Below are 6,477 nucleotides of genomic sequence, written 5' to 3'. Positions count from 1 at the left end.
TAGAAATGATTGAGGAAAAATAAATATAAGATCACACACAAATACACACACATATATATACATGTATATATGTATATATATATATATATATATATACACATACATACACACACACACATATATGTATATATATATATCACACCACACCAATACCCTCGCATCACACCACGCACACCACACCAATACCCTCGCATCACACCATGCACACACTACAACTGACCAACTACTTTCTCCCTTTCTCCCTTCCCCCATTTTCACACTACATACGTCAAGATCACCAGCATTCTACCTCCCACACACAGCCCCTCGTTCCCGATCACCGTTTGTTATCTCCCCCTTTCTTAGCTCTCCTGAAATAAGAATTTCTAACTTCCGGTCAGTCATTGTTATGATCGGCCATTATTATGATTGACCGTTGACTGAACACTATTCAATTTTTTTTCTCCGTGTTTTTCTCCTTGTCTCCGTATTCTTTCTGTTGAAGAGCGTAGCTCGAAACGTCAAAGACTTTCCGTATTCCCGAGCGTCATACTAATATATACTTTTGTTATTTACACCACCTGTCCTCGTCTGTTGTTATTATTTGTATATCCTCCCATATATATATATATATATAAGGTTGAGGAGGGTATTGGATTTAACCAAACCCAAGAGGATACAGGTAATACCGAGTAAGTGCTGTATACCGATTAGTTTGCCCCAGTCGTTGTATGAACAGGATTGGGGATTATAAGTCGTGTATTAGCGTGTGCATATGTAAATATATAAAAATAAAAAGATAAAGAGAGCAATGGTAAGGCTGGATAAGTATTTTATGGATAGAGTCTTACAGCTGTTTCAGGGAAGATCCAGTACTTCCCTTCATCGGAGACAGAAAAAATAAAGTAATCTATTATTATATCCATAGGCGGATATTTTTAGTATTAAGTGGTAAAGAGTGTGGTGTGCTGAAAAAAGAGAGAACAGTACTTGAAGTGTAGTTTCATTCCAGTAGTAAATATCCGTGTTGAAATCCGTGCAAAATAACCCTTGTATGGATAATCCGGAGATTTATGTTGGAGCAATAGTTGATATAGCATAGATAGCAGAGGTCCATATATTCCATGTTGCGATGGATTTTTGCTTGTTTACTTGAAGAATGGCCAAGTCAAGTGAAAAGTGAGCGGTAGATAGGTCAAGTCATGAAGACGGAGTGTGAAGGGGGATGGAGGAGAGATAGAGGTGAAGGATGGTAGCGATATATTTATGGTCAGTTGGTCTTAACAGGCTAGAGGGGATGAGCATATAGAGTGAGGGAGGAGTAGGGGGATGAGGTTAAAAGGTCTAGTGAGTAGGAAGGAATGCATGTGTGTAGTATATAGGCGGTGGGGGTATGAGTGATAAGTCAAAGACAGAGATAGGGGGAAGGGATGGGTGGAAAAGGTAGTTAGTAGTATCAAATTTTAGGATGCAGCCAAATCTATTTTTAGACGGTGGAGAGGGATAGAAAGAAGTGACTTAGTCTTTATGCGTTGATGGTGTTCATGTGAATTTGACAATAGAAGAAATAGATTTGGTGGTATATGTGTGGTGAAATGATCGAAAGGAAATAATCCTACTCAAAAGATGGTGAAAGATGGATGTTTAGGTTGAATAGGTTGCCTATGGGGGGTGGTATTGTTATGTTGCATGATCGTTTATGCAGAATTGTTTGTGATGAAATCTAAATGTGTGGAAAAAGCGGTGGTTGCAGTTGCTAAACGCTTCGTTATATCGATTAAGTAGAGTGGGAGAATTGTGTTTTAAAATATGAAACGCCTCCGTTAGGCAAAGCTTGCAATTGGAGCGCTGGCCCTGGTAAGGAGTTCCAGAATCTAATATGGACCATTTTAAGGTGTATTGGGTATTTTTGTTTTTGAGGTGATGAATATGATTGGCTAATGTTGTAGATTTACTGTGTTTGTCGTATCTAAAAGAGTGCATGTGGGCTGCGTAGCGATGTTTAAAGTTTATAGTTGCACCAATGTACGTGGCGGTAGAGTTATGTAATAGATTTTTCACGGTGCATTTATATATTACATTGTATCTTACGCAATGTGTTTGAAGCAGACAGATAGTCCCGGAGCGACAGTTACACGTGTAGGAGGCTAGAGGGTTGCGTATGCTGGTGGTAGAGTTATTATTATTGGAGGATATGTTATTAGGGGATGCGTAGGAATCTAGATCAGTGGAATTATTGTTATGGCTATTTGTCCTATCAATGTTATTATTGGTATTGTTATTATCTGGAATATTAATGGGTTGGGATCCATTGTGGTTTTGTTCCAGTGTACGAGGGTTAGTGCTAGAAAAGCGTATATTGATGTCCGTGTTGGGTGTATGTGTGGGTCGGGTGCTGGTGCTAGCATAGTTGCGCTTGGTTAGGTTTTGGTAATAGAGTGAGAGTTTATGTTTGTTAGAAGCTGCTATAATAGATTCAAAGTTAGGAGTGGTGGAATATGATAATTTTAAAGTGGATCTGTTGAATATAGAGTGTTGTCGTGGGAAGTTAGAATCTAGTATTTTAAAGAAAGATTTGGCTAGGTTCCTAGTGTTAAGAGAGAATAGGGGGGGGGGGTGTACCAAAGGATAGAGCGGCCACCGCTTTTTTTTGGGGGGGGGGGGGGTTCTGTGCATGTTGTAATTAAGGTGTTTAAGTGGAGGGCAGTTGTCCATACTTTTGGTAGGGCTAGCTGATTTAAACATCTTAGATTTAGCCCTAGTGTTATAGGTGTGATTGTGGGGTCTACTTGGATATGTGAGTGGTTGGTTGTGGTTTTGATTGATGTTATGTCTTTGGGGTGTGATTTGTGATATAAATTGTTTAAGTCTGGTGTTATGGATGTATTTTATTTGTTGTGAGAAACCACTAGCCACTAGTGCTTGGTTGTAGTATGGAGCATGATTGTTAAATATTTCTTCAGAAGAGGATAGATCAGATATGCGGGTAGATATTCCTATGATTATATTGTCGAAGGTAGATCTGTGATGATTAGATTGAATATTGAGGTATTTAAGGTACTGGTTGGGTTTATGATAGGGGGAGTATAGCGAGTTAGATAGGTTCAGAGAAACGTCCAAGAAGTTAGCCGTTTTGTATGCGTTTTCAAAAGTTATTGATAGACTCATACCTGAGAAAAATTTGTGTAAATCCTTTTTTGTTCTCTCAATGGAAGATTTGTTAGTAGTCTTGGTGATAAGTAAAGTGTCATCCCTATATAGACCACCTTGGATGTTATGGAAGTGTGATTTTAATTGGTGGAGTATGTACAATCCAACTAAATCCGTGGCCTGTGCTGAATCGGAAGAACCCATGGTAACATCAAATAATTTGTTAGAGCTATTAGTATGTTGATTAGCTCGGCACCAGAGCTTATTCTCGAAAGCTATAAGAGTTTTGCGAGCGTTGATTATAATGTTAATTTCTAAAGGTGTAATGTTAGTAAGATCCCTGGCGAAAAGAATGGCCCTATTTAAAAGCTGAGGAGATATAGATGAGTAATAGTTGTTGATGTCAAATAAGGGTTATTTTGCATGGATTTCCACACGGATATTTACTACTGGAATGAAACTACACTTCAAGTACTGTTCTCTCCTTTTTCAGCACACCACACTCTACCACTTAATACTAAAAATATCCGCCTATGGATATAATAATAGATTACTTTATTTCTTCCATCTCTGATGAAGGGAAGTACTGGATCTTCCCAGAAACAGCTGTAAGACTCTATCCATAAAATACTTTTCCACACTACCCTTGCTCTCTTTATCCTTTTGTTTTTATATATTTACATATATATATATATATATATATATATATATATATATATATATTCTTCATAATCTTCACAACCTATTAATGAAATTAATATAGATCCATATTAATCAATTGGTTAATGAAATATTGAATTAGTGTGTCTACACAATAGCATTTCTAGAAAAGTATATCCACTAATGGTTTTAATAAGATGTGGATGTTTATATGTACATATGAATATAATGTCGCACATACATATATGCATCTATGCTTATGTACATACAATTCACATATACACACACACGCCTACATATATATACACATGCATATATATATACACACTCATACATGCACATGTACACGTGTATGCACATCTATGCATATACACATACATAAATATATGTATATACACATGTTGTCCTTGTGGCCATGTGGGTAATTGCACATGCTGTATTACACATCCTGAGCAAGGTTCAATCCCTTCCAGGAGCACTATCCTTGGTGTTTATAAAAATTTGAAATTTTTTAAAATAAAATATTTACTCCCTGCACTCCACTGCTCATGTAATTCCTTGGGAGAGTTACAGATTGAAACCCTCTCCCAGTGCATTAAATCCCTACTTACTAATCAATGTCCTTACCTACAAAGGCATCTAAACAGCTCCCCAATTTGGGATTAATTACTGAGCTACAGCTGTGATGAGTTTTTGTTTTTTATCTTTAGTTGATAGATTTAAATATCTCTTAATTTACTACATTAATGTTGGGTGTCTTGGTGGTCTCGTGGGTAGAGGCATAATTAGACAGCCACATTGAACATGCTGGACAGTGTTCAATCCTACCCAATTTTTCATTTTCTTTTTTCTCTAGAGATAAAAAATGAAAATGTTTAATAAGACCACCCTGTAATTCCTGGCAGAGATTAGAAACCTCCGCTTGTGCCTTAGTTACTACTTTTAAACACCCTTACCTACTGGGCCACCAAAGCAGCAATAATTTTTATGAGAAAATTAAGATACTTAAATTTACTTCAAATATTGTATTTACTATAAATATATGAGGGAGATCTGGTTACTATGTGAAGGCTGCCTTGTGGCCCCTTCTTTGCACACACACACACACACACACAATATTTTTGGTGAGTGAAATTTGATTGCTTAAATAAAAGTATTTAACAATGTCTTTTGTAATTTCTAGGAGAGATTTGAAACCTCCACTTCTAAACTTCCTGACCTGTTAGGCCACCAAAGCAACAACAATTCTACTGCAAAAATGAAGATGCTTAAATTTATTTCAATTACTGGGCTTACTACAAAGAGTTGAATGAGATTTGGTTACTATGTCAAGGCTGTTTTATGACTCCCTTCTTTACACACAATCTTTTTGTTGATGAAAATTTGGTTGCTTAGATAAAAATATTTAATAAGACATCTTGTAATTTCTGGCAGAGATTTGAAACCTCCACTAGAGTATTTTGTTATCATTTCTAAACACCCTTAGCTATTGGACTATGAAAGCAATAACAATTTTTATAAGAAAATTAAGATATTTAAATTTATTTCAATTATTGGGTTTACTATAAAGATTTGGAGGAGATTTGGTTACTATGTCAAAGCTGCTTTGTGGCCCCTTCTTCACACAGACATCTTTTTGCTGAGGGAAATTTGGTTGCGTAAATAAAAATGTTATTTAATAAGAACCTTTGTAATTCCTGGAAGAGATTTGAAACCTCCACTTGTTATATTATCACTTTGCAACACCCATACCTACTGAGCTACCAAATCATCAATAATTTTAATAAAATCAAGATGTCTCCCCAAAAATTTCGGGCCTTGTGCCTAGAGTAGAAAAGAATATTACACCAACTTTACACAAGGTTCATGGTCATGGCAGGGAGATAATTGATGTTTCAGACTTAGATCTCTGGATGACTTGGAGCTGGAAGGCTGTCATAAAAATCATACGATTAGTTTGAACTAATCCTATCACACAAAATCAGTCAAAATGCTATGCTTATCTTCTTGACACAATTAGCAGATTGTGGATTTCCAGTGATCCTGAAGTTAATGCAGAAAAGAGAAAACAGTGGCCTTACTGCAAGACAGGATGTAAACATTTGACTCATAATATGGCACAAGCATGGCTGTGTGGTAACAAGCTTGCTTCCCAACCGCAAGGTTCCAGGTTCAGTCACACTGCGTGGCACCGTGGGCATGTGTTTTCTATTGTAGCCTCGGGCCGACCAAAGCCTTGTGAGTCAATTTGGTAGACAGAAACTGAAAGAAGCCCATCGTATATATATATATATATATATATATATGTATACATATATATGTAAACAAAACATCGCTTGTCAAGCGATGGTGGGGGAACAAACACAGACACACACACACATATATATATATATATATATACATATATGATGGGCTTCTTTCAGTTTCTGTTTTGTTTACATATATATGTATACATTTGTGTTTTTCCCCACAACATCGCTTAACAACCGATGTTGGTGTGTTTATGTCCCCCATAACTTAGTGGTTTGGAAAAAGAGACCGATAGAACAAGTACCAGGCTTACAAAGAATAGGTCCTGGGGTCGATTTGTTCGACTAAAGGTGATGCTCCAGCATGGCCAGTCAAATAATGACTGAAACGGGTAAAAGAATAAAAAAATGGCAGACACTGAAACTGGTATCAATGAAA

This window comes from Octopus bimaculoides, chromosome 28 (genome assembly GCF_046866305.1).
Source record: "Octopus bimaculoides isolate indiv1 chromosome 28, ASM4686630v1, whole genome shotgun sequence".
NCBI classification, from domain to species: Eukaryota; Metazoa; Mollusca; class Cephalopoda; order Octopoda; family Octopodidae; genus Octopus; species Octopus bimaculoides.
This window is presented reverse-complemented; position numbering follows the sequence as displayed.